Below are 5,645 nucleotides of genomic sequence, written 5' to 3' on the forward strand. Positions count from 1 at the left end.
AATGCAATGGTAAGGAGAAATATAAAAGATGAAAAACACATTACAAGGATGCATTACGTTTAAAAAAAAAAAAAAGAACAAAACAAAACAAAAAACCCTATACAAGCAGAAGAAAAAGTTAGCCAGCCAGAGTTTTATAGGTGTTGGCAGAAAATATGAGATTTTGGGGCCAGAGACTAAGGACAGTTTATTATTCACAGTAACAGCATAGACAAGAGTTTTAATATTTGCACCAGTTCCTTTTGCCACAATTCCTACTCCATATGATATGGCCAGATACAGTGGGTTGTGTTATAGGAAAGGAGCCTTGAGTTTAAGGAAGCCAAATCTTTTATATTGTGTAGTAAGCTTGTCTGACCTGATCTATATTACAAGTGAGGGAGATATCCTTATTATGCTGCACAGTAACAAAAGAACAAAACACCCTCCCTTCATTCTGGGGGTAGGCAATATCTCCAACTTCCAAGGCTGTTTACATATATACCTTATGATGCTTAAAAATATCACAAATATCCTTTATGATGCTTTAAAATGTGGCCCTGAACAAAGGCAGCTGGTGTCTTTTCTCATAAGTTGTGAAGAAACATGAAAGACACATGGAGAATTCCATGAGAGACACATGAAAGACACATGGAGAATTCCCACATTCTGTTGTTATTTTCATTTTGGAAAATTTGGAAACAAACAAAACTCTGTAGCTGTCAATTGAAATGGTATGTTCTTTTACCTAAAAGTATGACAGTTAAAATATTGATGTTCTGGTCATCATATAACATAAAAAGATAAATCTTTTTATGTGTGATTTGATTGTGGCTGATCTATTGCTCATTCTTTGCTCATTCTACACAGTAGAAATGGGTGATAATGATTATTTTATTTAGTAATTTTTTTACTCACTTAGAAAAATAACATGCAGACCAGAATTATTGAAGACAAAATTAGAAAGAGAATTTTTAAAATTATGTAACATTAATGACAGCCATTGCATGCATTTTTTTTCTTGTACCTTTTTCACTACAAAATTATTCTTAAAAAACCATTACATGTCAACATCTCAAGAAGAATCTTCTACTGTGAACAATACATACTACCAATCTGGGAGAGTGTAATTAAATAATAGATTTTTTTAGCTAAACTTCCAGCTTCTTCATTTTACCATTGCAGAAACTGAGGCCCAGAGACGTTAAGTGACTTGAAGGTGGCCAACAACTAGTTAATGTCAGAGCTGAGACTAAATCCCACATGCCCTGACTTGGAGTCCAGGGCCCTTTCTTCTTATCCAAATCCATATACATGATATGATAGAGCTTTCAAACTGGGGTATGCATACCCCTGGAGGCAATGGCAGCATGCCAGAGAGGTAAAGCCACAGGATAAACACAGGGTGTCTTACTTCAATGTAAATATTACTCCAAGATTTGAGGGGAGTTAGGGGGAACTACTTTATTTTTATATTAAAACAAGATTGATTATAAAGGAGAATGTACATTTTTACATGAATCTTTTAAATTTCAGGCTGAATACCTCAGGCTATAATCCCACCACATGGAGGTAAAAATTCTCTCTGCTCACGCTGCTAGGGACACTTCTTTTATAAACCACCAATGTGAGGATGACTAGGAAGAAATTTTTATCCAGGAAGTGCCTTCACTACCCCCATCTTCCACATCCCATTATTTAAAATATTTTAAATTAAAATATAGTTGATTTACAATGTTTCTTCATCTCCATTGTACTGCACACATTCTATTTTAAATTTGCATTCTTTTAGTCCTTGTGATCAGTTAAATTGTAAATTTTTCTTGAAGAAGGAACACATGAAGATTTTAGAATATATTAGTTTCTTGGTTACTTTCCTAAGAGCAGAGCTGTTCTTTTTAAAATTTATTTTCTTCTTAGACTCTACCAGAAAACTGTTAGAGCTTATCCACGAATTTGGCAAAGTTGCAGGATACAAAATCAATACACAGAAATTGATAGCGTTTCTATATACTAACAATGAAAAAGCAGAAAAGGAAATTAGAGAAGCAATCCCGTTTACCATCGCATCCAAAAGAATAAAATACCTAGGAGTAAACCTACCTAAAGAAACAAAAGACCTGTACTCTGAAAACTACAAGCCACTGATGAAAGAAATCAAAGATGACACAAATAGATGGAAAGATATACCATGCTTGTGGATTGGAAGAGTTAATATTATCAAAATGACTATACCACCTAAGGCAATCTACAGATTCAATGCAATCCCTATCAAATTACCAAGGACATTTTTCACAGAACTCGAACAAAATATTTTAAAGTTTGTTTGGAAGCACAAAAGACCCAGAATGGCCAAAGACATCCTGAAAAAGAAAAACGGAGCTGGAGGAATCAGGCTCCCAGACTTCAGACTATACTACAAAGCAATAGTCATCAAATCTGCATGGTACTGGCACAAAGACAGACATATAGATCAGTGGAACAGGATAGAAAGCCCAGAATTCAACCCATGCACTTACAGCCAACTAATCTATGACAAAGGAAGCAAGACTATACAATGGAGAAAGGACAGCTTGTTCAATAAGTGGCGCTGGGAAAACTGGACAGCCACATGGAAAAGAATGAAATGAGAACACTCCCTAACACCATACACAAAAATAAACTCCAAATGGATTAAAGGCCTAGATATAAGACCAGACACTATAAAACTCCTAGAGGAAAACATAGGCCAAACACTCTCTGACATAAGCGACAGCAACATCTTCTCAGATCCACCTATCAGAGTATTGACAATAAAAAGAAAAATAAACAAATGGGACCTACTCAAACTTCAAAGTTTCTGCACAGCAAAGGAAACCCTAAACAACACAAAAAGACAACCCACAGAATGGGAGAAAATCTTTGCAAGTGAATTGACTGACAAGGGATTAATCTCCAAAATTTATAAACACCTCTTACCTCTCAATACCAAACAAACAAACAACCCCATCCAAAAATGGGCAGAAGATCTAAACAGACAGTTCTCCAAAGACATACAGATGGCCGAGAAACACATGAAAGGATGTTCACTGTCACTCATTATTAGAGAAATACAAATCAAAACCATGATGTGGTACCACCTTACACCAGCCAGAATGGCCATCATCCAAAAGTCTACAAACAATAAGTGCTGGAGAGGGTGTGGAGAAAAAGGAACCCTAGTACACTGTTGGTGGGATTGTAAATTGGCACAACCACTGTGGAAAGCAGTATGGAGATTCCTCAGAAAACTAAAGATAGAACTACCATTTGATCTAGCAGTCCCACTCCTGGGCATCTATCCAGAGAAAACCACGACTCGCAAAGACACATGTACTCCAATGTTCACTGCAGCACTATCTTCAATAGCCAAGACATGGAAACAACCTAAATGTCCATCAACTGAGGAGTGGATCAAGAAATTGTGGTACATATACACGAAGGAATATTACTCAGCCATTAAAAGGAATGAAATACTGGCATTTTTAGCAACATGGATGGACCTAGAAACTATCATGCTAAGTGAAGTCAGCCATACAATGAGACACCAACATCAAATGCTTTCACTGACATGTGGACTCTGAAAAAAGGACAGACGGAACTTCCTTGCAGAGCAGATGCTGACTCACAGACATTGAAAAACTTATGGTCTCCGGAGAAGACAGTTTAGGGGGTGGGGGGAAGTGCTTGGGCTGTGGGATGGAAATCCTGTGAAATCAGATTGTTATGATCATTATAAAAAAAAATAAAATAAAAAAATAAAATGTATTTTCTTCTTAACTCAGTTATAAGGTAAAAATATTTTTTAGGAGTTCCTGTCGTGGCGCAGTGGTTAACGAATCCGACTAGGAACCATGAGGTTGCAGGTTCGATCCCTGCCCTTGCTCAGTGGGTTAACGATCTGGCGTTGCCATGAGCTGTGGTGTAGGTTGCAGACGCGGCTCGGATCTCGCAGTGCTGTGGCTCTGGCGTAGGCTGGCAGCTACAGCTCCGATTCAACCCCTAGCCTGGGAACCTCCATATGCCTCCGGAGTGGCCCAAAGAGATAACAAAAAGCCAAAAAAAAGAAAAAAAAATTAAATAAATCATGAATAAAATCTTTAATTTTGATTTTAGTAGAAATTAAAGTTTACTTCTGTAAGTTGCTCTCTGAATGTTTTTGCATATGGTCCTAAAACTTACATTTGTGTAATGTACAAAATTGACCAAGTAGCATGCATTTCCATTTTTCTACATGGCATTTTTTTTTTTTTTTTTGCTTTTTAGGGCTGCACCTGTGATATATGGAGATTCCCAGGCTAGGGGTCTAATTGGAGTTACAATTGCTGGCCTACACCACAGCCACAGCAACGTAGAATCTGAGCCACGTCTTCGAACTATACCAAAGCTCACAGCAACGCCAGATCCTTAACCCACTGAGCAAAGCCAAGGATCAAACCTGCAAGCTCATCTTCCTAGTTGGATTCGTTTCCACTGCGCCAGGATGGGAACTTCCATTTTTCTGTGTAGCATATTCATGAATGATTTCTGAAATGCTGTAAAACATTTTAACGGCAAAAATGGGAGACGAGAGACTAGTAAATTATTTCATACGTTTTCTCAGTGGGTCATTCCTCTCATTTTTTTTTTTAATTCTGGGATAAAAACTATTTAAACAACAGTTCTCAGATGATTACTTGCTCCACAATATCTAGAAAGACAATTACCCACCTACCCCAAAAACCTCAGATACTTTTTAGAAGTAGTAAAAATTGTCTGTTTGATTTCTTCACTGAGACAATTTTTTAAATGCTGTATTCCAAATACCAGCACTTTAAAATACAATTATCTTGATCCATTTCAAAAAATTACATTTAATTTCTAGATTTCAAGTTCAAGTGTGGAACCAAAAAACCAACTCATTCAATTGAATCAACATTTATTGAAAGCAGTGCATTAGGTCCTGGCAGAGTATAGAATCCTGGCCCCAAAGTTTCCCAAGCTAGAAGAGAACCAAATTCATATAAATAAGATCATAAGATAGTCTATGCTAGATGTTCTAATAGAACTTGGAGAGGCATCAATTTAAAAATATATTATGCATACATATATTTATTATGTATATCTTTTTTTCAAGATTGGAAGAGATTGGCCAAATAGTGGCTCAATTTAGCAAAATAAATCTTCTTTTAACCTACATTTTATTTATTTTATTTTCTAATTTTAAATGATTTTTATTTTTTTCCATTATAGCTGGTTTACAGTGTTCTGTCAATTTTCTACTATATAGCAAGGTAACCCAGTCACACATACATATATAGATTCTTTTTTCTCACATTATCATGCTCCATCTTAAGTGACTAGATATAGTTCCCAGTGCTATACAGCAGGATCTCATAAGCAAAATGAATCTTAATGCAATATTGTTTTTTAGAAAATCGTAATTAATGCAAAACGTACATATTGAACAAAATGTCAAAATTACAAATAAAGACAAGGATCAGCAGCATGGATTTTTTTTTTTTTTTCCTTTTGCCTTAAGCTCAGCTAGGACTCTCCCACAAGGCAGTTTTTCACCCCTACCCTCCACATGGGGCCAGTGGTGACCAGACACATCTAATTTTCAGAAATCTAATTTTTGTCAAATCAATAAAATTATTATTACTGGA

This window comes from Sus scrofa, chromosome 9 (assembly GCF_000003025.6).
Source record: "Sus scrofa isolate TJ Tabasco breed Duroc chromosome 9, Sscrofa11.1, whole genome shotgun sequence".
Lineage (NCBI taxonomy): Eukaryota > Metazoa > Chordata > Mammalia > Artiodactyla > Suidae > Sus > Sus scrofa.